Raw genomic sequence first — 27,265 nt, forward strand, 5'->3', positions numbered from 1 at the left:
CTTCTTTTGTGCTTCCGACCTGGACTGTAATTTCAACAGATGCAAGTCTCACAGGTTGGGGAGCTGTGTGGGGATCTCTGATGGCACAAGGAGTTTGGGAATCTCAGGAGGTGAGATTACCGATCAATATTTTGGAACTCCGTGCAATTTTCAGAGCTCTTCAGTTTTGGCCTCTTCTGAAGAGAGAATCGTTCATTTGTTTTCAGACAGACAATGTCATAACTGTGGCATACATCAATCATCAAGGAGGGACTCACAGTCCTCTGGCTATGAAAGAAGTATCTCGAATTTTGGTTTGGGCGGAATCCAGCTCCTGTCTAATCTCTGCGGTTCATATCCCAGGTATAGACAATTGGGAAGCGGATTATCTCAGTCGCCAAACGTTGCATCCGGGTGAATGGTCTCTTCACCCAGAGGTATTTCTTCAGATTGTTCAAATGTGGGAACTTCCAGAAATAGATCTGATGGCGTCCCATCTAAACAAGAAACTTCCCAGGTATCTGTCCAGATCCCGGGATCCTCAGGCGGAGGCAGTGGATGCATTATCACTTCCTTGGAAGTATCATCCTGCCTATATCTTTCCGCCTCTAGTTCTTCTTCCAAGAGTAATCTCCAAGATTCTGAAGGAATGCTCGTTTGTTCTGCTGGTAGCTCCGGCATGGCCTCACAGGTTTTGGTATGCGGATCTTGTCCGGATGGCCTCTTGCCAACCGTGGACTCTTCCGTTAAGACCAGACCTTCTGTCACAAGGTCCTTTTTTCCATCAGGATCTGAAATCCTTAAATTTAAAGGTATGGAGATTGAACGCTTGATTCTTGGTCAAAGAGGTTTCTCTGACTCTGTGATTAATAATATGTTACAGGCTCGTAAATCTGTATCTAGAGAGATATATTATAGAGTCTGGAAGACTTATATTTCTTGGTGTCTTTCTCATCATTTTTCTTGGCATTCTTTTAGAATACCGAGAATTTTACAGTTTCTTCAGGATGGTTTAGATAAGGGTTTGTCCGCAAGTTCTTTGAAAGGACAAATCTCTGCTCTTTCTGTTCTTTTTCACAGAAAGATTGCTATTCTTCCTGATATTCATTGTTTTGTACAAGCTTTGGTTCGTATAAAACCTGTCATTAAGTCAATCTCTCCTCCTTGGAGTTTGAATTTGGTTCTGGGAGCTCTTCAAGCTCCTCCGTTTGAACCTATGCATTCATTGGACATTAAATTACTTTCTTGGAAAGTTTTGTTCCTTTTGGCCATCTCTTCTGCCAGAAGAGTTTCTGAATTATCTGCTCTTTCTTGTGAGTCTCCTTTTCTGATTTTTCATCAGGATAAGGCGGTGTTGCGAACTTCTTTTGAATTTTTACCTAAAGTTGTGAATTCCAACAACATTAGTAGAGAAATTGTGGTTCCTTCATTATGTCCTAATCCTAAGATTTCTAAGGAGAAATCGTTGCATTCTTTGGATGTTGTTAGAGCTTTGAAATATTATGTTGAAGCTACGAAATCTTTCCGTAAGACTTCTAGTCTATTTGTTATCTTTTCCGGTTCTAGAAAAGGCCAGAAAGCTTCTGCTATTTCTTTGGCATCTTGGTTGAAATCTTTAATTCATCTTGCCTATGTTGAGTCGGGTAAAACTCCGCCTCAGAGAATTTCAGCTCATTCTACTAGGTCAGTTTCTACTTCCTGGGCGTTTAGGAATGAAGCTTCGGTTGACCAGATTTGCAAAGCAGCAACTTGGTCCTCTTTGCATACTTTTACTAAATTCTACCATTTTGATGTATTTTCTTCTTCTGAAGCAGTTTTTGGTAGAAAAGTACTTCAGGCAGCGGTTTCAGTTTGAATCTTCTGCTTATGTTTTTCACTAAACTTTATTTTGGGTGTGGATTATTTTCAGCAGGAATTGGCTGTCTTTATTTTGTCCCTCCCTCTCTAGTGACTCTTGTGTGGAAAGATCCACATCTTCGGTAGTCATTATCCCATACGTCACTAGCTCATGGACTCTTGCTAATTACATGAAAGAAAACATAATTTATGTAAGAACTTACCTGATAAATTCATTTCTTTCATATTAGCAAGAGTCCATGAGGCCCGCCCTTTTTTTGTGGTGGTTATGATTTTGTATAAAGCACAATTATTCCAATTCCTTATTTTATATGCTTTCGCACTTTTTTATCACCCCACTTCTTGGCTATTCATTAAACTGAATTGTGGGTGTGGTGAGGGGTGTATTTATAGGCATTTTGAGGTTTGGGAAACTTTGCCCCTCCTGGTAGGAATGTATATCCCATACGTCACTAGCTCATGGACTCTTGCTAATATGAAAGAAATGAATTTATCAGGTAAGTTCTTACATAAATTATGTTTTTTTTTTGGTAGGAATCTATATCGACAATAAAAATGGTTGTTGAAATAGTGATATATGATAATGATATTGTTGTTTTTTTTTTAAAAAAACAGCGATATGGCCAACAATGAAATATATTAAAAAGATATTTCAATGTTTAATTATGTATATATATATATATATATATATATATATATATATATATATATATATATATATATATATATATATATACATATATATATATATATATATAGTGAAACAAATAGCGTCAGCACTTATTGATAAAAAATATCCATTCTTTATTGAGGTAACAAAGTTAAAAACAGCAACGTTTCGAGTCAACACAGACCCTTAGTCATGCTATGGATTATGGGAAATCACCTTCTTATATAGCACCTGTGTATTGATTAGCTTGATTTGTCTGAGCACATTCTAGTTTCCATTTTGGATTTTTGACCCCTAACGGGTCAGAATGTTCAGCAGTAATCTTTGCACTTAAGTCACAGCTTTTTTATATATAATCAATATTTCTATCTAGTGATTTTAACCCAAGACTATATTTCAACAAATATTATTAAAAACATTTCATACAAAATTACAAAATTACAAAATTATTATAAAAACAGGTGAAGATCATAGTCTTTGTTTAAACCATTCGGACTAAGTGTTTTTAGATGCTGTATCCACCATACCTAACTTTTTTTTAACAGTAACTCTCTGTTACCCCCTCTTCTTTGTTTTGGTATGTGGTCAATTATTTGGAATCTTAACTGGCTAACTGTGTGTCCAGCATTTATAAAATGGGAAGATACAGGGAGTGTCATATCTTTACATCTGATAGAGGACTTGTGGGCACTAATCCTGTCTTTGATGGGGTTAATGGTCTCTCCCACATAGCCCCGCCCACATGGACATTTAAGGATATATACCACATAGTCTGTGTTACATGTGTATAGGCCTTTAATTTCACGTTTTTTGTTATCATTTATCTGTGCTATGTATTTTCCCTTGATCATGGAGTTACACTGTGCGCAGTTAAGGCAGGGGTATGACCCTCTGTTAGCTGTTGTGAGGTAGTTTATAGTATCTTTCTTATTTGTCCCCACATCAGATTTCATCACAAGGTCTCTAATGTTTTTGACCCTCTTATAGGAATTAATTGGTGGTTTACAGAACTCATCAATATGTGGATTGGTTTTATTCAGTATATACCAATGTTTTTTAACAATTTTTGTGATGTCACTGCTGAATTAGTTATATACTGAAGAAAAAATAAGTTGTTTTTTGTCAGTCTGGTTTTTATTTTTTCTTTCTGTGACTATTGGATCCTGAGTCTCTCTCATTTTAGATTTAACTATTTATTCACTGGTGGTTATAACTGTTTGTGGGTAGCCTCTATCTGTAAATTTTTTACCCATTTGTTTCAGTCTTACTTCTTGTAGATCTTTCTCTTTAACATTGTGCATAGTTCTAATAAACTGACTCTTAGGGATAGCATTAAATACCCTTTCTGGGTGGTAACTGTCAAAATGAAGTAGTGTGTTGTGATCAGTTGGTTTACAGTATAAATCTGTTACTAGAAGGTCATCTTTTTTATATACCAAGGTGTCAAGATAACTCACTTTCCCTTGTGAGTGACTAATAGTAAATTGTAGGCTTGTAATACAGTTGTTTAATTCCTCCACAAAGTTCTCTAGGGTCTCCAATGTACCCCCCCATACGCCAAATATATCATCTATATAGCATAGCCATAATTTACAATGACTTTGATATTTATTGTTAAGATAAACATATCTGTTTTCGAATTGGCTTACAAATATATTGGCGTATGAGGGGGCCACATTGGAGCCCATAGCTGTTCCCTTTTTTTGTATATAATACGTGTCTTGGAACAAAAAATAGTTAAGGTGTAGTATAATATTCAGCATTTCTTCTATAAAGTTACATTGTATATTAGTATATACCTGATCCTTTTTAATGAGATCCAATACTGATTGTACTCCTGATTCATGTGGGATTGAAGTATATAAACTCACTATATCTAGTGAGAATAATATATCATTTTCACTTACTATCACCTTGTCTATTTTGGTTAAAAAATCCCCTGTGTCTTTTAAAAAGGATTTCTGACTGGCCGCTAGGGGATTCAGGATTTTGTCTATGAAAATTGCTATCGCCTAGATTTAGAGTTCTGCGTTAGCCGTCAAAACCAGTGTTAGGGGCTCCTAACGATGGTTTTGTCCGCCCTCTGGTATTTAGAGTCAGTCAGGAAAGGGTCTAACGCTCACTTTGCAGCCGCGACTTTTCCATACCGCAGATCCCCCTACGCCATTTGTGTGTCCTATCTTTTCAATGGGATCTTTCTAACGTTGGTATTTAGAGTCTTGGCTGAAGTGAGCGTTAGAACTCTAACGACAAGGCTCCAGCCGCAGAGAAAAGCCAGGAGTTAAGAGCTTTCTGGGCTAACGCCGGTTCATAAAGCTCTTAACTACTGTGCTCTAAAGTACACTAACACCCATAAACTACCTATGTACCCCTAAACCGAGGCCCCCCCACATCGCCGCCACTCTAATAAAAAATTTTAACCCCTAATCTGCCGACCGCACACCGCTGCAACCTACATTATCCCTATGTACCCCTAATCTGCTGCCCCTAACACAGCCGACCCCTATATTATATTTATTAACCCCAATCTGCCGCCCCCAACGTCGCCGCCACCTACCTACAATTATTAACACCTAATCTGCTGACCGGACCACACTGCTACTATAATAAAGTTATTAACCCCTAATCCGCCTCACTCCCACCTCAATAACCCTATAATAAATAGTATTAACCCCTAATCTGCCCTCCCTAACATCACCGACACCTAACTTCAAGTATTAAACCCTAATCTGCCGACCGGACCTCACCGCTACTCTAATAAATGTATTAACCCCTAAAGCTAAGTCTAACCCTAACACTAACACAACCCTAAGTTAAATATAATTTTTATCTAACGAAATAAATTAACTCTTATTAAATAAATTTAAAGCTAAATACTTACCTGTAAAATAAACCCTAATATAGCTACAATATAAATTATAATTATATTGTAGCTATTTTAGGATTAATATTTATTTTACAGGTAATTTTGTATTTATTTTAACCAGGTACAATAGCGATCGGAACAGCCAATAGAATGCGAGCCCAATCTGATTGGCTGATTGGATCAGCCAATCGGATTGAACTTGAATCTGATTGGCTGATTCCATCAGCTAATCAGAATTTTCCTACCTTAATTCCGATTGGCTGATAGAATCCTATCAGCCAATCAGAATTCGAGGGACACCATCTTGGATGACGTCCCTTAAAGGAACCGTCATTCTTCGGGAAGTCGTCGGCCAGGATCGATGTTCCGCATCGGAGGGATGAAGATGGATCCGGAAGAAAGAAAATTGAAGATGCTGCTTGATAGAAGACTTCAGCTGGATGATGGATCTCTTCAGCCCCCGCTTGGATCAAGACTTCAGCCGGATGATGGATCTCTTCAGCCCCCGCTTGGATCAAGACTTCAGCCGGATGATGGACCTCTTCAGCCCGATGATGGACCTCTTCAGCCCCCGCTTGGGCTTGGATGAAGATTTCGGAGCCTCTTCTGGATGGATCGGTGATACCCGGCGTGATGAAGATAAGGTAGGGAGATCTTCAGGGGCTTAGTGTTAGGTTTATTTAAGGGGAGTTTGGGTTAGATTAGGGGTATGTGGGTGGTGGGTTGTAATGTTGGGGGGGTATTGTATGTTTTTTTTTTACAGGCAAAAGTGCAGAATTCTTTGGGGCATGCCCCGCAAAAAGCCCTTTTAAGGGCTGGTAAGGTAAAAGAGCTTTTCTATTTTTATTTTAGAATAGGGTAGGGCATTTTTTTATTTTGGGGGGCTTTGTTATTTTATTAGGGGGCTTAGAGTAGGTGTAATTAGCTTAAAATTGTTGTAATATTTTTATAATTTTTTTAAATTATTTATTTATTTTTTGTAACTTAGTTCTTTTTTTATTTTTTGTACTTTAGTTAGTTTATTTAATTGTATTTATTTGTAGGTATTTGTACGTAATTCGTTTATTGATAGTGTAGTGTTAGGTTTAATTGTAGATAATTGTAGGTATTTTATTTAATTAATGTATTGATAGTGTAGTGTTAGGTTTAATTGTAACTTAGGTTAGGATTTATTTTACAGGTAATTTTGTAATTATTTTAACTAGGTAGCTATTAAATAGTTATTAACTATTTAATAGCTATTGTACCTGGTTAAAATAAATACAAAGTTACATGTAAAATAAATATTAATCCTAAAATAGCTACAATATAATTATAATTTATATTGTAGCTATATTAGGGTTTAGTTTACAGGTAAGTATTTAGCTTTAAATAGGAATAATTTATTTAATAAAAGTTAATTTATTTTGTTAGATAAAAATTATATTTAATTTAGGGGGGTGTTAGTGTTAGGGTTAGACTTAGCTTTAGGGGTTAATAAATTTATTAGAGTTGCGGTGAGGTCCGGTCGGAAGATTAGGGGTTAATACTTGAAGTTAGGTGTCGGTGATGTTAGGGAGGGCAGATTAGGGGTCAATACTATTTATTATAGGGTTATTGAGGCGGGAGTGAGGCGGATTAGGGGTTAATAACTTTATTATAGTAGCGGTGAGGTCCGGTCGGCAGATTAGGGGTTAATAATTGTAGGTAGGTGGCGGCGACGTTGGGGGCAGCAGATTAGGGGTTAATAAATATAATATAGGGGTAGGGGGTGTTAGGGGCAGCAGATTAGGGGTACATAGGGATTATGTAGGTTGCGGCGGTGTACGGAGCAGCAGATTAGCGGTTAATTATAATATGCAGGGGTCATGTTAGGGTGTTAGGTGCAGACTTAGGAAGTGTTTCCCCATAGGAAACAATGGGGGTGCGTTAGGAGCTGAACAATGCTTTTTTGCAGGTGTTAGATTTTTTTCAAGCTCAAACGGCCCCATTGTTTCCTATGGGGGAATCGTGCACGAGCACGTTTTTGAAGCTGGCCGCGTCCGTAAGCACCGCTGGTATTTAGAGTTGCAGTGGCGGTAAATTATGCTCTACGCTCCCTTTTTGGAGCCTAACGCAGCCATTCTGTGAACTCTAAATACCAGCGGTATTTAAAAGGTGCAGGGGAAAAGAAACAAGCGTAGCTAACGCACCCCTTTGGCCGCAGAACTCTAAATCTAGCGGTATGTTTGCAAAGACTGATTCTGTACTCGCCACTATGGGTCTACCCTGTGGCTCCTTCAGGTTTTTATGGACTTTTGGGGTAGTATAGAATACAGGTGTGATTGGATCTTTCTTTGTTAGAAATATGGCTAGGTCTTTGGTAATAACTTTATTGGCCAAAGCTTTATCAATTACTGCCGCTATTTCTTTTTTAATATCCGGTAAAGGATCGTGATCTAACATTAAGTAAATGCCACCATCTGATAGTTGGGCTAAAATTTCCTATATATAATACTCTCTAACTAACACTACTACCGCTCTGCCCTTGTCAGCATTTTTAATCTCAATTAAGTTGTTTTTAGACAGGTCTTTCAGGGCTTTACGTTCTGCTGCAGTAACATTAGTACTTATTCCATGTTTAGATGTTGTATACAATTTATGAATGTCATCTTGAACTAACTTGATGTATGTTTCTACCCCAGAGTTAGAAGTACTGGGTACAAACTTAGACTTATTTGTCAGTCCTAAAGGTTTAATATCAAATGTCCCTCTTTCATCTAGTGCATTATTAGGTCCTTTACCGTTATTAATATCTAATATATTACCAAAATGTGCTTTTAATCTTAAATTTCTAAAAAAGCGATACAGATCTTTCTCTATGGTAAATTGATTTGCATATACAGTTGGACAAAATGATAACCCTTTATTTAGAACACTTAGTTCATCATTAGTAAGTTCATATTTGGAAATATTTATGACTAATGTCTCTGCCAAGGCTGACATATTACACTGATTAGTATCACTGTGTGCTGTATCATCTGTTATACTTGATGTTGTATTTTATACATTACCATCTTCATCACTCCCGACAGTTTGTAGCGATACACAGAAAGTCCCATTCACTTCTTGCGGCCCCTTGGAAACCGCCTGTTCCTTAGCCTGTTGGATTGTCGGGGATAGGTGCCTCCGGCACTTGTGTTTCCATCCTCCCCTCCGATATCGGCATCTGTTCCCTTGTATAAAAAATCCTCTGATGAGGATGAATCACTATTCACTGCCGTTGTTTTCTCCATAGCGTGTCTCATTCCTCGCCATTTTCCGCGTCCTCTTCCTGGTCGCCTCCTTCCGACGTCATACGCCTCTCCCTCATTGGTCCAGCGGTACCCGTGGTTTGCTTTGTAATCCTCGTCGTCCCGGTTGAATTTGTTTCTCTTGACATCTTTTAACTCCTTCTGGTAATCATCAAGGATTTTATCTATCTCTTTCTTTGTTTTAGCCAAATCCTCAGCAGAAAAGTGAGTATTTACTTTATTTTCACTTTTAGATACCACTGCTTTTTGTATCTCAATTTCTTCCTGCAAACATTCCACTGTCCAAACAATAATGTCGAAATGAACATTTGTTCAGAATGCATTTGAACCTTTTTTTATACTTGTCATTGTTGGTCATAATTGTCGGTCTCAAATTTATTCTTAGACCCCTTGGGATTCGTCTCACACGGAAATATTCCGCCAGGGTGACACTATGCAATTCATATGACAAAAGCTTTTTTCTCGCCTTTTCCCAAACTTTAACGATGTTAGCATTTGATGTACCTTTTAAGAAATCTCTTGGACCCCTTGCCAGAGCTGTGATTCTTGAAGCATCTAAGTCTGAATATGAAAAAACATCCGTATCTTCATCTCTTACCTCCATTTTATCCTTTGTTTGTTACCTCAATAAAGAATGGATATTTTTTATCAATAAGTGCTGACGCTATTTGTTTCACTATATCTATATATGTGGGTTGGCAGACCCCACTTAGCGTACGTGCACTACTCTAACAATGATAAGTATGCTGAAATATGCTGAAATAATAGCATAAAGAAAGGTGCTGGACTTACCTATTGAAGTTGTGTCTATACTTCCCTGCTGCAAGTTACGTGCACCTGAGGATAAAATGGAGTTAACAGATGAAGATACAGATGTTTTTTCATATTCGGACTTAGATGCTTCAAGATGCTTCAATGAAATGATCTCACTTGCTAGACAATATAGGGTGGATCATAGAGAGTTACAAAATGTAATAATCACACACATGGATCGAAGTTCATCATTAGCTGAAAGACAATTACAATTAGACAGAGAGAGGTTTGAGTGGCAGAGGCGAATGGATGAAGAACGCAATGAACAGATCAATCGTTCTTTACGCCTCGCAAAACACACAGTCAATGCTCTTCTGTCCATTATTAGGGAAAGAGAGCGACCTTCAGACCCCAAGAGGCCAGGACATGATTGCTAGTCTTTTTATTATTTTCTAATTCTAGTATTTAAATTTTTTATTTCTCTTGTAAAGGTGTATCCAGTCCATGGGTTCATCCATTACTTGTGGGATATTCTCCTTCCCAACAGGAAGTTGCAAGAGGACACCCACAGCAGAGCTGTCTATATAGCTCCTCCCCTAACTGCCACCCCCAGTCATTCTCTTGCAAGCTTTCGACAAGAAAGGAAGTATCAATAGAGATGTGGTGAATTAGTGTAGTTTTTTACCTTCAATCAAAAGTTTGTTATTTTTAAACGGTACCGGCGTTGTACTGTTTTTACTCTCAGGCAGAAATTGGAAGAAGAATTCTGCCTGGAGGTTTGATGATCTTAGCGGTTTGTAACTAAGGTCCATTGCTGTTCTCACACATAACTGAAGAGTATGGAAAGAAAACTTCAGTTGGGGGGACGGTCTGCAGATTGCCTGCTTTGAGGTATGTTCAGTATATTTTTTTTTTCTAGAGAGATGATAAGGTCTAGAAAATGCTGACAGTGCCTGGTATATTTGAGGTAAGCCTGATACAGTGATTTAACAGCAACTGAGATCATGCTTGCAAAAAAGGGTAATATTCATGTTAATACTCATATTACTTAGTGTAAAAACGTTTGCATGTTTTATAGTAAAAACATTTTTTCTCTGAGGGTGATAAATCTTTATTTTGGGGCCTAGTTTTCCACATGGCTTATTAGATCACTCCTAAAAAAGGCCCTCTGACATTCAGTGCATGGTGGGAGGGGCCTATTTTCGCGCACTTTATGCGCAGTTGATATTCAGACTGAGACATACAGCTTCCCTAAAGGAGTCCTCTGGCATCTAGGACCACTATAGAGGGTGTTTTTTCCTGCAAAAATTGTGTTTAAGGGCAGGTAGGGCCACAGCAGAGCTGTGGCAGTGTGTTTGACTGTTTTTTAACGGTTTTTCCGTTTTTCTAATCCATTTTGGGGCCTAAGGGGTTAATCATCCATTTGCAAGTGGGTGCAATGCTGCTTTAGTCTCTTATACACACTGTAAAAATTTCGTAGAGTTTACTACTTTTTATCACTGTTTTGCAGTTTATGAGGTAGTTTTTTTCTCTTAAAGGCACAGTACCGTTTTTATTTCATTGCTTTTTCACATTTATTAAAGTGTTTTCCAAGCTTGCTGGTCTCATTACTAGTCTGTTAAACATGTCTGACATAGAGGAAACTCCTTGTTCATTATGTTTAGAAGCCATTGTGGAACCGCCTCTTAGAATGTGTGCCAAATGCACTGACCTTTCTATAAGTTATAAAGACCATATTATGGGTTTTAAGGATTTATCACCAGAGGTTTCTCAGACTGACAAAAGGGAGGTTAAACCACCTAGCTCTCCCAATGTGTCAGAACCTATATCTCCCGCGCAAGTGACGCTAAGTACATCTGGCGCGTCCAATGCGTTTACCTTACAAGACATGGCGGCAGTTATGAATCATACCCTCACAGAGGTATTGTCCAAACTGCCAGGGTTACAAAGAAAGTGAGACAGCTCTGGGGCTAGAATAAATACAGAGCTTTCTGACGCTTTAGTAGCTATGTCTGATATACCCTCACAATGTACAGAAGCCGAAGCAGGAGAGCTTCTATCTGTGGGTGACATTTCTGATTCAGGGAAGGCATTACTCCAGTCTGACTCTGAAATGACAGCATTCAAATTTAAGCTTGATTGCTCAAGGAGGTTTTAGCAACTCTGGATGACTGTGACACCATTGTAGTCCCAGAGAAATTGTGTAAAATGGACAAATACTTTGCAGTGCCTGTTTACACTGATGTTTTTCCAATACCTAAGAGGTTTTCAGAAATTGTAACGAAGGAATGGGATAGACCAGGTGTACCTTTCTCTCCTCCTCCTGCGTTTAAAAAGATGTTTCCCATAGATGCCGCTACATGGGACTCGTGGCAGACGGTCCCTAAGGTGGAGGGAGCAGTATCTACCCTAGCTAAGCGTACAACTATCCCCGTCAAGGACAGTTGTGCTTTCCTAGATCCAATGGATAAAAAATTAGAGGGTTTCCTTAAGAAAATCTTTATACAACAAAGTTTTATTCTCCAGCCTCTTGCATGCATTGCCCCAGTCACTGCTGTAGCGGCTTTCTGTTTCGAGTCTCTTGAAGAGGCTCTTCAGGTGGAGACCCCGTTGGATGATATCCTAGACAGGCTTAAAGCTCTTAAATTAGCCAATTCATTTATTTCTGACACCGTTTTTCATTTAACTAAGCTAACGGCTAAGAATTCAGGTTTTGCCATTCAGGCGCGAAGGGTGCTATGGCTTAAATCCTGGTCAGCTGACGTTACTTCAAAGTCTAAGCTTCTCAACATCCCCTTCATCCCCAACATTCCCCAGGATAGGTCCAACAAATTAAGGACCAAACAGACTAATTTTCATTCCTTTCGGAACTTCAAGAGTGGCGCAGCTTCAACTTCCTCTACTTCAAAACAAGAAGGAAATTTTGCCCAGTCCAAGCCAGTCTGGAGACCTAACCAGGCTTGGAGCAAGGGAAAGCAGGCCAAAAAACCTGCTGCTGCCTCTAAGACAGCATGAAGGAGTAGCCCCCGATCCGGGACCGGATCTACTTGGGGGCAGACTTTCTCTCTTTGCCCAGGCTTGGGCAAGAGACATCCAGGATCCCTGGGCTCTGGAGATTGTTTCCCAGGGATATCTTCTGAATTTCAAGGCCTCATCCCCAAAAGGGAGATTTCATCTTTCTCAATTATCTGCAAACCAGATAAAGAGAGAGGCATTCTTACATTGTGTTCAAAACCTTCTGGTCATGGGAGTGATCCACCCAGTTCCAAGGGAGGAACAGGGGCAAGGATTCTATTCAAATCTGTTTATAGTTCCCAAAAAAGAGGGAACTTTCAGACCAATCTTGGATCTCAAGATCCTAAACAAATTTCTCAGGGTCCCATCCTTCAAGATGGAGACTATTCGAACCATTCTACCTCTGATCCAGGATGGTCAATATATGACTACTGTGGACTTAAAGGATGCTTATCTCCACATTCCGATACACAGAGATCATCATCGGTTTCTCAGGTTTGCCTTCCTAGACAGGCATTACCAGTTTGTGGCTCTTCCCTTCGGTTAGCCACAGCACCAAGAATCTTTACAAAGGTTCTAGGGTCCCCCTAGCGGTTCTAAGACCACGGGGCATAGCGGTGGCCCCTTACTTAGACGACATTCTGATACAGGCATCGAATTTTCAAATAGCCAAGTCCCATACGGACATTATTCTGGCCTTTCTGAGGTCTCACGGGTGGAAGGTGAACGAAGAAAAGAGTTCTCTCTCCCCTCTCACAAGAGTTTCCTTCCTAGGAACTCTGATAGATTCAGTAGAAATTAAGATTTTTCTGACAGAGGTCAGGTTGTCAAAGCTTCTAACTTCCTGCCGTGCTCTTTATTCCACTTTTCAGCCATCAGTGGCTCAGTGTATGGAAGTAATCGGCTTAATGGTAGCGGCAATGGACATAGTTCCGTTTGCCCGCCTACATCTCAGACCACTGCAACTTTGCATGCTCAATCAGTGGAATGGGGATTACACAGATTTGTCCCCTCTGCTAAATCTGGATCAAGATACCAGAGATTCTCTTCTCTGGTGGCTATCTCGGGTCCATCTGTCCAGGGGAATGAGCTTCCGCAGGCCAGAATGGACTATAGTGACGACAGATGACAGCCTTCTGGGCTGGGGCGCAGTCTGGAACTCCCTGAAGGCTCAGGGTTCGTGGACTCAGGAGGAAGCCCTCCTTCCGATAAACATTCTGGAACTAAGAGCGATATTCAATGCTCTTCAGGCTTGGCCTCAGCTAGCTGCGGTCAGGTTCATCAGATTTCAGTCAGACAACATCACGACTGTAGCCTATATCAACCATCAGGGGGGTACAAAGAGCCCCCTGGCGATGTTGGAGGTTTCAAAGATAATTCTATGGGCAGAGGTTCACTCTTGCCATCTCTCAGCTATCCATATCCCAGGAGCAGAGAACTTGGAGGCAGATTTTTTAAGTTGGCAGACTTTTCATCTGGGGGAGTGGGAACTCCATCCGGAGGTATTTGCCCAGTTGATTCATCTATGGGGCAAACCAGAACTGAATCTCATGGCGTCTCGTCAGAACGCCAAGCTTTCTTGTTACGGGTTCAGGTCCAGGGATCCCAAGGCAGCACTGATAGATGCTCTAGCAGCGCCCTGGTCCTTCAGCCTGGCTTATGTTTTTCCACCGTTTCCTCTGCTCCCTCGTCTGATTGCCAAGATCAAGCAGGAGAGAGCTTCGGTGATTTTGATAGCTCCTGCTTGGCCACGCAGGACTTGGTATGCAGATCTGGTGGACATGTCATCCTTTCCACTATGGACTCTGCTGCTGAGACAGGACCTTCTACTTCAGGGTCCTTTCAAACATCCAAATCTAATTTCTCTGCGTCTGACTGCTTGGAGATTGAACGCTTGATTCTATCAAAGCATGGTTTTTCCGAGTCGGTCATTGATACCTTAATTCAGGCTCGAAAGCCTGTCACCAGGAAAAATTATCATAAGATATGGTTTAAATATCTTCATTGGTGTGAATCCAAGGGTTACTCATGGAGTAAAGTCAGGATTCCTAGAATATTATCTTTTCTCCAGGAGGGATTGGAGAAAGGATTGTCTGCTAGTTCCTTTAAGGGACAGATTTCTGCTCTGTCTATTCTTTTGCACAAACGTCTGGCTGAGGTTCCAGATGTTCAGGCATTTTTTCAGGCTTTAGTTAGAATTAAGCCTTTGTTTAAACCTGTTGCTCCACCATGGAGTTTAAATTTAGTTCTTAAGGTTCTTCAAGGGGTTCCGTTTGAACCTCTGCATTCCATAGATATTAAACTTTTATCGTGGAAAGTTCTGTTTCTAGTGGTTATCTCCTCGGCTCGAAGAGTTTCGGAGTTATCTGCTTTACAGTGTGATTCCCCTTATCTGATTTTCCATGCAGATAAGGTAGTTTTGCGTACCAAACCTGGGTTTCTTCCTAAGGTAGTATCTAATAAGAACATCAATCAGGAGATTGTTGTTCCTTCATTATGTCCTAATCCTTCCTCAAAGAAGGAACGTCTTTTACACAATCTTGATGTGGTTTGTGCTTTAAAGTTTTATTTACAAGCTACAAAGGATTTTCGTCAAACATCTGCTTTGTTTGTTGTCTACTCTGGACAGAGGAGAGGCCAAAAGGCTTCGGCAACTTCTCTATATTTTTGGCTAAGAAGTATAATACGCTTAGCTTATGAGACTGCTGGCCAGCAGCCTCCTGAAAGAATTACAGCTCATTCCACTAGAGCGGTAGCTTCCTCATGGGCTTTTAAAAATGAGGCCTCTGTTGAACAGATTTGTAAGGCGGCGACTTGGTCTTCGCTTCATACTTTTTCTAAATTCTACAAATTTGATACTTTTGCTTCTTCGGAGGCTATTTTTGGGAGAAAGATCTTACAGGCAGTGGTGCCTTCCATTTAAGGGCCTGCCTTGTCCCTCCCTTCATCCGTGTCCTAAAGCTTTGGTATTGGTATCCCACAAGTAATTGATGAACCCGTGGACTGGATACACGTTTACAAGAGAAAACAAAATTTATGCTTACCTGATAAATTTATTTCTCTTGTGGTGTATCCAGTCCACGGCCCGCCCTGTTATTTTTAGGCAGGTGTTTTTTATTTTAAACTACAGTCACCACTGCACCCTATAGTTTCTCCTTTTTTCTTGCTTGTCTTTGGTCGAATGACTGGGGGTGGCAGTTAGGAGCTATATAGACAGCTCTGCTGTGGGTGTCCTCTTGCAACTTCCTGTTGGGAAGGAGAATATCCCATAAGTAATGAATGAACCCGTGGACTGGATACACCACAAGAGAAATAAATTTATCAGTTAAGCATAAATTTAGTTTTTTATACATTTAATTCACACTGTGTTTGTGATTTTGTACTTTTTTTATTCAGTTTCTATTGTGGTTAAATATAATTCGTTATTTTTGAGTTCCATTAATATATATAAAGTTTTTAGCAATTTTATTTAAGAGCATTTTTATATATATTTTTTAATACATGTAAAAAAAATCAAGGAATCAAAGTATTTTTTTCAATTAAAGTTCTTTTTTATTACATGTAAACCAAATTTTTATTTTTATTTTTCAAAAATACATTCCACAGAATTTTTTCTATAATTTTTTATTTTTATTTTTTACGGTTCATAAAGTCAAACGTTTTATCAACATATACAATATAATTTAAAACATTATTTTAATAAAATGCTTTTAAATGGCATATTTTTTTGTACAGAAAATCAACTTCTTCCATCAACATTCCTATTGTTGCCCTTATTTTTGCCAATTTAATTTTGAAATTATCATCCATAAAAGTTTGTGTGCTATCATCTTTTTTTTCTTCTAAGAATTCCATACCTATAAATCTGAAAAATAATTGAAATTAAATTCAATTTAAATATTAATAAAATTACAAAATAGAAACAATATATAAACCAGGGCTCAAAAATAACACTCGCCAACTCGCCATTGGCGAGTGGAATTTAAGCAGGGGTGAGTAAAATAATGAGTGAATGTAAGCCTTGAAACGTGTCAGCATTTAACGTAGTGAAACTGTCTCTCTACTATAGTCTTGCAGCAGTATTGAAGCACCGCCTTTAAAGGTGGAGAGCTGCAGCGTCTGACTGAGGTCAGAGAAGATGCGCGGGCAACATGCCGGTAAGGCAGCAGTAAAGAAACAATCTCTCTTAGCAGTCAACTCCTAAATACCATCCAAACAACAAGGTTTGCAATCGATCCTCAATCAGGATGTTGCAGGCAGTGGCAAAACAAAAGTGTTATATAATCACTCCGTTTGTAAATCAGATTCATTCTGTTAGATCCTCCCTGTTAGAATTAGTGTGCTGGATAATGCCGGGGCTGTAATGAAGACACCAGGGAGAGCAATGTGGGGCTGTTTTTCACACGCACAAAAACTCATATAAAGACGTTTAGAGGGTCCCTGAATTTTTTACATTTTCTTATTACTTTGTTTTTATTCCTGCTGAATATTTGTTTAAATTCCTTTATCAATACATGTTTTAACCCTTTGGTTTCAGGGTTCTTTCAGTTAGTACAGAATGCTATTTTATAATACCCATATGATTGATTCCCCTTCAATCATTAACAAGGGCGAGAAGTAGAATAAAGAACACGGCAGGAATTTAGAAGTTTTGACAACCTGGCCTCTGTCAGGTAAATCTTCATTTCTACAGAATCTATCAGAGTTCCTAGGAAGGAAACTCTTGTGAGAGGGGATAGAGAACTCTTTTCTTCATTCACTTTCCACCCATGCGACCTCAGGAATGCCAGAACAATGTCTGTATGGGACCTGGCGATTTGAAAATTTGACGCCTGTATTAGAATGTTGTCTAGGTAAGGGGCTACTGCTATACCCCGTGGCCTTAGGACCACTAGGAGTGACCCCAGAACCTTCGTAAAGATTCTTGGTGCCGTAGCTAACCCAAAGGGAAGAGCCACAAACTGGTAATGCCTGTCTAGGAAGGCGAACCTGAGAAACCGATGATGATCTCTGTGTATCAGAATGTGCAGATAAGCATTCTTTAAGTCCACGGTAGTCATATATTGACCCTCCTGGATCAAAGAAACAAAGGGATCGGTACAGCGCCAAAAGGCCAAGGGACAAATATACAAAACTGCCAATACTTTAAAATGTAGATTTATTACAATCAGATACAGCGATATACGGTATGAATGGTAAAATAAGAGTAAAAGCAAATCATTGGCAATTGGTGCCGAGCATATATTTAAGAAATGCAATAAAAGAAAATTGTTTAAAACAATAAAATTGCTAGCAAAACCAAAATCAAGAAATCAAAAACAGCCTAACATACTGGTTATCAACATAGAAGTCTTGGGTACGTATTGGGTAAACCAAGCTATCTAAGCATACAGGGCGTGGGAGGCTGTGGGTCAAAGATGTCTGTTATGGATCCATAGTGTGGTGTGCACCATGGTGAAATAAGGGAGGTGCGTGTAGCGTGATGTGAATGATCCAATTATAGATCAGACCTGTGTGTGAATGCTTACAAATTACAACAACAGTAAAAGTGAGGATAAATACAATGTGGCAAATAACAACACAGTTGAAAAATATATAATTATGAAAAAATCATCATGAAAAAAACCACAAAAAATGATGCCGAGTGGAGACTAGGACTCCAATACAAAAAGATGGTGATCGATCCTGAAGACAAGTGGAAAGTTAATCAAAAAAAGTCAAATAAGCAGTCAGTGAAAAAATCAGAAAAAATTTTGAAAATTTTTTTTCAACAAAGGATGGTGGAGAACAAAGTTGATGTAAAAAACGGTGCAAAAAGTTCAAAAGTTCAAAAAATAATAAAAAAGGGGTAGCAGAAAAATTAGTTCAATATAATCCAAATGTGGCCAATCCAAATAATAGCACAGTGGTGTGCAAAAAACCAAGTCTAAACACGATAAAGCAGAGTGAGGAAATTGGAATGTAAAAAATGTGAAAAAATGTAAAAATATATATAAAGGTGTGACAGGATAAATTCCAAGGATCCCAATAAACTTTAGGCAATCAGCGGCTCTTATTGTCGTCCCTAGTAGATACCTGTAACCCAAAATAACAACATAGCGTGATACAGTTTAAAATATAATAGTAATCAAATGGAAAGATGCTTACCAAAGGGTCTACGCGTTTCGGTCCTCAATAGACCTTTTTCAAGACTGATCCAGTGGTAAGCAAAGCATCTTTAAATAGGGGTTTGCTGGATTACCCGGATGTGGCTTACAAAACATTCCACTTCCGGTTCCGCTTAGCGTTTTAAAATTAAAGTCCCTTAGTTGTGAAATATAGGGATGGTTTGTAAACATAATTAGTGTCATATATGGGTTATTGCCGTGGCCGTGCTTTCGGCAATAATAACTGCATATATTTAGATCTATCTGAGGTGGAAAGCGAAAAGCTGTGACTTCACTTCCGGTTTAGGGACCGGATGAGTCCACCTCTGTGTCATGATCAGCATTCAGTGCATCTAGATAGATTAGAGTCTTGCAGTATGCAAACCAATTAGCAGCGATCAACTTCAAAACCCCTGACATTTGGGTACTTCCCAAAAAAAACTAAATTGTCTAATAAAATATTGTGTGCATCTGTTATATGTATTTTGCAACATTTCTGGAAATCAAAGTTGCTGAGAGTAAAATATAGTGGAGAGCACAATCGATGTTTAGAACGCCTCTATATATAAATATTCCGAGGTCTCTATTAGTGGACTCGGCGAGTCTTGATATGTCTTCATAAGTATGTACGGTATATGTCATTATCGTTACACCATAGCCCATTTATTATAAAGCGGGGTGTGTATAACAATCTCTATCGTGGTCAGAAAGATCTAGGTAGCTATATTGATCAGCAGTATATATTGTTAGCCACGTCTTAAAAAGTGGATTAGTAACCAGCAGTGGTATTACTATAGTCTCTTGTGATATAAAAACCCATCATAGGTGGTGCTTGTGATTAGATTGCCTGAGTCGGTGACATTGGGGAAGTGTTTTTCCGCTACTCAGCAGAATATATTGGATGTGTCATCTTTTTATGATAGAGGCATAGTATCGATTTAGAAAATAGCAGAAAAGGGTTTGGCAATGGTATCCAAATGTGGATCATCCTCAAATATATTTGATATTAGTGTTTGATAAATGTGAATTTGTCTATAGGTATATCTTAGCCCTTGTTGGTTCTTTTATTTGGGCTATACTATCAGTCAAGAGGCGATTATTTAGAGAAATGAGGGCAGACTGAACATTTTAGGTCAAAGTTGAGATTATCCTATACTTTAGAATGAGGTTGGTTGAGCAAGATATCGGATGTAACTTACATATAAAGAGACCAGGTGAATGTATATGAACAGGGATTGATGAACCTATCGGGTTTGTATCAGACCCATAAATAGTTTATGTGTAAATAGCAATTTTATTATGTGATCCTAAGGTAATATACCATTGATCCTTATGTATCTGAGAGCGAGTGTAATAATTCCTTTAAGAGAGAAGAGATTTCTATTTGTCTTTATTCCTGACTACCTATCTTAAGATTCGGATGAGTTATAGTTAGATGTTTTCATGTGTGTGGGAAGAAAGCTGGTTAGACCTAACAGGTAATTTAAGTCATAAATGGGCATAGGAGTGGATTCTCATTACTAGTTGAAGAGGTGGGCCAAGTCCTCTCTATTGTTTAGACCTTTTGGGTGTAGGCAGTCCAAAAGGAAAATCCATTTCGATTCTGCCCTGAGAAGGATTTTTTCGAAGTCCCCTCCCCTCCAGTTTTTAATTATTTTTTGTATGCCCATGAACCTCATCTCCTGTATTTTGCCATTATGTTTATCTACAAAATGTTTGTAGAGTATGGTGTCCTTATTTTGTTTTTCGATCAGCAATATGTGCTCTCTCAGCCTATCTCTGAGACTTCTTGAAGTCTGACCAACATACTGGAGGCCACAGGAGCACTCGATGAGATAGATGACCCCTGTGTCTTTGCATCTGATAAGGTCTTTAATTGCAAATTCTTCTCCAGTTTGGAATGAATGAAATTGTTTGGTCTTAATCCCTCTCTTGCAAGCTTTGCAAGAGTGGCATGGGAAATAGCCTTTCAGTGGTTTTCCCTGTAGGTCATGTGTTTTTGTTTTTTTCTTTCGGAGCAGGCTTGGAGCTAATACGTTTTTGAGGTTACTTGTTTTTTTATATACAAAATTTGGTCGATCAGGGAGTAAGTTCCCAATGATCTCATCGTCTTTTAGCAGATGCCAGTGTTTTTTGAAGATTTTTTCCATAATATATCTGTTACTGCTGTACTCTGTGATCATTGGTACATTAAGTCTTCCTTCTGTCCCATATCTTTTCTTTTCTTTGTATTTTGTTAGGTCTTTCCTTTCCACCTTTCTTACTTCCTCTATCTTGAGGTTCAGATCTTCTTCCTTGTAGCCTCGTTCTACAAACTTTTCTTTTAGACGGGTCACTTGTTTCTCCCATGTCTGGATGTTCGAGCAATTTTTTCGGACTCTTAGAAATTGACTTTTGGGGATGTTGTTTATCCATTTTTCATGGTGGCAACTGTTGTAGTGCACATAGTTGTTACTATCAACTGTTTTAAAGTGCGTTGACGTTTCCCATTTGCTATTAAGGACTTCTATTTTTAAGTCCAAGAAAACTATTACTTTTAGGCTCCAAGTGTGGGTAAACTTTAGATTTAGAACATTTTTGTTCATAATCTCAATTGTATATATAAGGTCTTGTATTGGACCTTTCCAGATGATGAGAATATCGTCGATATATCTGCGGTAGAGGACCAGGTCCGCGCTCGCTGGGCAGGAGTCCCAGAATATACTCTCCCATTTGCCCATATATAAGTTGGCATAGCTGGGCGCGAACCTGGTCCCCATAGCTGTACCGCAGATTTGTTGGTAGTATCTTCCTTCATTGCAAAAGTAGTTGTGCTGTAGAATGTGTTGGATGCTGTTCGCTAGAATACCTCCTGGATCATAGGTAGGATGGTTCGAATAGTCTCCATCTTGAAGGATGGGACCCTGAGAAATTTGTTTAGGATCTTGAGATTTAAGATTGGTCTGAAGGTTCCCTCTTTCTTGGGAACCACAAACAGATTTGAATAGAAGCCTTGCCCCTGTTCCTCCTTTGGAACTGGGTGGATTACTCCCATAACTAGGAGGTCTTGAACACAATGTAAGAATGCCTCTCTCTTTATCTGGTTTGCAGATAATTGGGAGAGGTGAAATCTTCCTTTTGGGGAAGAAGCTTTGAAGTCCAGAAGATATCCCTGGGACACGATTTCCAACACCCAGGGATCCTGGACATCTCTTGCCCAAGCCAGGTGAAGAGAGAAAGTCTGCCCCCTACTAGATCCGTTACCGGATTGGGGGTTGATCTTTCATGCTGTCTTAGAGGCAGCAGCAGGTTTTTTGGCCTGCTTTCCTTTGTTCCAAGCCTGGTTAGGTCTCCAAACCGGCTTGGACTGGGCAAAATTTCCCTCTTGTTTTGTATTAGAGGAAGTTGAAGCTGAGCCACTCTTGAAGTTTCGAAAGGCACGAAAATTAGGCTGTTTGGTCCTTAATTTGTTGGACCTATCCTGAGGAAGGGCGTGACCTTTTCCTCTAGTAATATCAGAAATTATCTCCTTCAGTCTAGGCCCGAATAGGGTCTGCCCCTTGAAGGGAATGTTGAGAAGCTTAGACTTTGAAGTAACGTCAGCTGACCAGGATTTAAGCCATAGCGCCCTACGCGCCTGAATAGCAAAACCTGAGTTCTTAGCCGTTAGTTTGGTTAAATGAACAACGGCGTCAGAAACAAATGAATTGGCTAGCTTAAGAGCTTTAAGCTTGTCAAGGATATCATCCAATGGGGTTTCTTCCTGTAGAGCCTCTTCTAGAGACTCAAACCAGAAGGCCGCAGCAGCAGTGACAGGGGCAATGCATGCAAGGGGCTGGAGAATAAAACCTTGTTGAATAAAAAGTTTCTTAAGGTAACCCTCTAATTTTTTTGTCCATTCGATCTAGAAAAGCACAACTGTCCTCGACAGGGATAGTTGTACGATTCACTAGAGTAGAGACTGCTCCCTCCCCCTTAGGGACCTTTTGCCACAAGTCCCGTGTAGTGGCATCTATGGGAAACATCTTTTTAAAAACAGGAGGGGAAGAGAACAGTACACCTGGTCTATCCCATTCCTTAGTAATAATTTCTGAAAACCTCTTAGGTATTGGAAAAACATCAGTGTAAACAGGCACTGCGTAGTATTTATCCAATTTACACAATTTCTCTGGGACTACAATGGCATCACAGTCATTCAGAGTTGCTAAAACCTCCCTGAGCAACATGTGGAGGTGTTCAAGCTTAAATTTAAATGTAGACATATCAGAATCAGGTTGAAGTGTCTTCCCTGAGTCAGAAAAGTCACCCACCACAGATAGAAGCTCTCCTTCTTCGGCTTGTGCACATTGTGAGGGTATATCGGACATAGCTACTAAAGCGTCAGAGAGCTCTGAATTTGTTCTAGCCCCAGTGCTGTCTCACTTTCCTTGTAACCCTGGCAGTTTGGACAATACTTCTGTAAGACTATGATTCATAACTGCCGCCATGTCTTATAAAGTATACGCAATGGGCGCGCTAGATGTACTTGGCGCCCCTTGAGCGGGAGTTATAGGCTCTGACACATGGGGAGAGTTATTCGGCATAACTTCCCCCTTGTCAATTTTCTCTGGTGATAAATCTTTTAAAGCCAGAATATGGTCTTTATAACTTATAGTAAGATCAGTGCATTTGGTACACATTCTAAGAGGGGGTTCCACAATGGCTTCTAAACATAATGAACAAGAGTTTCCTCTTTGTCAGACATGTTTAACAGACTAGTAATGAGACCAGCAAGCTTGGAAAACACTTTAATTAATGTGAAAAAGCAGATTATAAAAAACGGTACTGTGCCTTTAAGGGAAAAAAACAAACACAAAAACTGCAAAACAGTGAAAAAAGCAGTTAACTCTATGACATTTTTACAGTGTATATAATAGACTAAAATAACATTGCACCCACTTGCAAATGGATGATTAACCCCTCAAGTTAAAAAACGAAGCAAAAAAATGGTAAAAACCGTTAAAACAGTCACAAGCAAACTGCCACAGCTATACTGTGGCTCCTACCTTCCCATAAAACGACTTTTGTAGGCACAAAAACCCTTTACAGAGGCCCAATATGTCAGGGGACTCCTTCAGGGAAGCTGGATGTCTCTGAATGTAAAAACAACTGCGCAATTAGAGCACAAAAATAGGCCCCTCCCACCATGCACTCAAAGTCAATGGGCCTTAAAAAACTATTCCTAGGAGTAAAATAACAGCCATGTGGAAAACTAGGACCCAAACAAAGATTTATCACCTCAGTAAAAAACATTCTTTATATAAATGCAAACGTTTTACATACTAAGCCATAATAGAAAGTAATATGAAAATTACTTTTTACTGCAAGCATGATGCCAGTCGTTTATTAAATCACTGCAATCAGGCTTACCTTAACTATATCAGGCACTGTCAGCATTTTCTAGTTCTTATCATCCTCTAGAAAATAATATACTGAACATCAGGGCAGTTAATTCTGCAGGCCGTTTTCCCAGCTGAAGTTTCCTCATACTCTTCAGTTATGTGTGAGAACAGCAGTGGACCTTAGTTACAACCTGCTAAGATCATCAAAAACCTCAGGCAAATTCTTCTTCTAATTTCTGCCTGAGGTAAAAAACAGTACAACGCCGGCACCGTTTAAAAATAACAAACTTTTGATTGAAGATAAACTACACTAATTCACCACATCTCTCTAGCTACTTCCCTTGTCGAGAGCTGCAAGAGAATGACTGGGGGTGGCAGTTAGGGGAGGAGCTATATAGACAGCTCTGCTGTGGGTGATCCTCTTGCAGCTTCCTGTTGGGAAGGAGAATATCCCACAAGTAATGGACGAATCCGTGGACTGGATACACCTTACAAGAGAAAATTGTATTATTTTTGCTTTTCGTTCTTTAAATAAATAGTTAATAAATTATTGTTAAGAAAAGGAACGTCTGTTTCATGTCAATAATTTGCATATAAGTAAAGAATTGTTTAAATTGTTTGATAAAAATCAATTATCAAAATATTGGTTAGAAACCATGTCCCTTGTGGCCATGCCACGTCTATTTGTGTTCTCTCTGAAAATTTCATCAGGAAAATCATTGAAAGGCATGGGAATATCTTCAACAATGGGGCATCCTCTTTTTGTGGCAATATTATGCAAAATACATCAAACTAATATGATTCTAGCTACTTTTTCAGTAGAATACTGTATTGCACCGCCAGATCTGTCCAGACATCGGAACCTCATTTTCAATAATCCATAAGTCCTTTCAATGACACCCCTTGTGGTCTTGTGTGCATCATTAAACCGAATATGTTTCCTGAGTTGAGGGTTATTATAGGGTGTTAGAAGCCATTCATAACAAGGGTAACCAGCATCCCCTGTAATGTCAAAAAACAAAATATTAAAGTAAGTAAGTAAAGATGTTTGAAAGAAAAAAAAATATTATTAATTTTAGATGAAAGCATCAAATTGGTATCAATTAATAGTAACAATATATATTTTTGGTCACAACTGATTAATAAGCAATTAGATTAATACATAATTTATTAAGGTTTTGATGGATATTATAGTAATATATTTTCAATCGGTTACATTATAGAATATTCAATAATATATTAAATAAAGACTTATTTGGTGCCAGTTAAGCTTACCTAATAACCATCCCTCTGGCATCTCTCCATTCTTGAATTTTTGATACAGTCTGGTCTGCCTAAGGATATAAGCATCATGACAGGAGCCAGGGTAATTGGATCTTACGTTTATTATTCTCATTTTCGGGTCACACACCATCTGTACATTCAGAGAATGGCATGACATTTGGTTCTGATAAATCTCCTCCCATAAACGGGGCGGTCGAACTGCAATATGGGTACAGTCTATTGCCCCAAGGACATTTGGCATTCCGGCCCCACTATAGAATTGCGACTTTATCGATTGCCACTCTTCTGTTGTAGATGGTAGACAAACATATTCTGGGAATATATGCATGAGTGCATCGATAACTTTGGATAGATGACGCAAAAAGGCAGACTGATTAAAACCAATGATGATGCTGGACACTGCCTGAAATGATCCGGTGGCAAAAAAGTGCAAGGCAGCAAGAAACTTGAGGATTCCGGGAATGGCCCTTGAACGAGCCGTCACTTTCTCTAGAAAATGTGTGATTTGAGCATAAAAATTCAATATTGAATGTCAATCCAGACGGAACCTTTGAATAACCTCTCTATCAGAAAGGGTATCTAAAGGAACCCGAGGAAGGAATACGCACTGTACCTGCAATCTCATTCTTCTAACCACATTTTCTATGGCATCAGGTTCACGAATTTGCCTTCTACCCCTGATTTGCATCAGACGAAGAATATACAGTTGAAGAAGTGTCTCCATGACTAGCAGGATCAACAGTGAGTAAAGTGTATTGTCCCTCTTTTATATCAGTTGTAGGCATATGTTATAGACCCTATTGTTTATTATGGTGCTCGCCACCTATAAGCTGGCGAGGGATTTTTCACAAGGTAGGTGCGGAAAAATTAACAAGCATATAAATAGATAGTTTAGTAATTACTGTTTTGTGCGAGATTTATGTCGAGCGAGTATTTTATAGCACTAGAATACAAGAGCTGCGGACAAGTTCGCTCAACATTTGTAAATGTAAGTTTTTCAATGAATTCGGGGCATAGTACATACGGTTATTGATCCGCACGCAGAAATTTAGAAGAAAATAGTCACGAAGACCTCGCAGACAGCTTAGTACATGGAGCCCTAAGCAATAATAATAAAGTTCAAAATAACTAAATATATGTGCATAAATCGATACCTTAAAGGGACATAATACTCATATGCTAAATCACTTGAAACTGATTCAGTATAACTGTAAAAAGCTGAAAATATCACCTGAGCATCTCTATGTAAAAAAGGAAGATATTTTACCTCACAATCTCCTCAGCTCAGCAGAGTAAGTTCTGTGTAAAAAGTTATACTTCACCTGCTCCCAGCTGCAGGTAAAAAAAAAAAAAAAATTAAGAAATGAACAGCAGCCAATCAGCATCAGAAGTGCTGAGGTCATGAACTCTTACTGTGATCTCATGAGATTTGACTTAACTCTCATGAGATTTCATAGTAAGCTTCCTTTACCTGATTGGTGAAATAATATGAGAGTTCATGAGGCTCACCCCCTAAGCTGTCCTAGGACAGAAACACTAAAATGCTGCTTAGAAATCCTTTACAATGGGAGGTGGCTACTGAGGAACTTTTGAGGTAAAATATCTTTCTTTTTTACATAGAGATGTTCAGGAGATATTTTCTAGTCAGCTTTTTACAGCTATACTGCATCACTTTCAAGTGTTTAAACATTTGGGTATTATGGCCCTTTAACAATACATAAATAAAGGGAAAAACTAAACTCCAACTTATTAAAATGAATTAATGTAAATAATAAATAACAAGAAGTGATAAGTTAGGAGATCTAATAAATATATATGCGCGTGAGATAAAATGAGAGTAGGAGATATGTGTATGTTAGAATATAATGGGTATACAAGGTAAATAGATATAACAGTGAATAAGTATAACATGATGAACTATAGGAGCGTTTAATGATTCTAGTCTCATTGGAATACAACGAGACAAACAAAGAGTGTGTGCAAAACGTGTGCTGCTATTGGCTAGCCGTTGCAGGGCAACTTTTTTCTAAATGTCTAAAAAGACACTGAGCAATAATAACAAT

Source organism: Bombina bombina, chromosome 3 (assembly GCF_027579735.1).
Source record: "Bombina bombina isolate aBomBom1 chromosome 3, aBomBom1.pri, whole genome shotgun sequence".
Classification (NCBI taxonomy): Eukaryota; Metazoa; Chordata; class Amphibia; order Anura; family Bombinatoridae; genus Bombina; species Bombina bombina.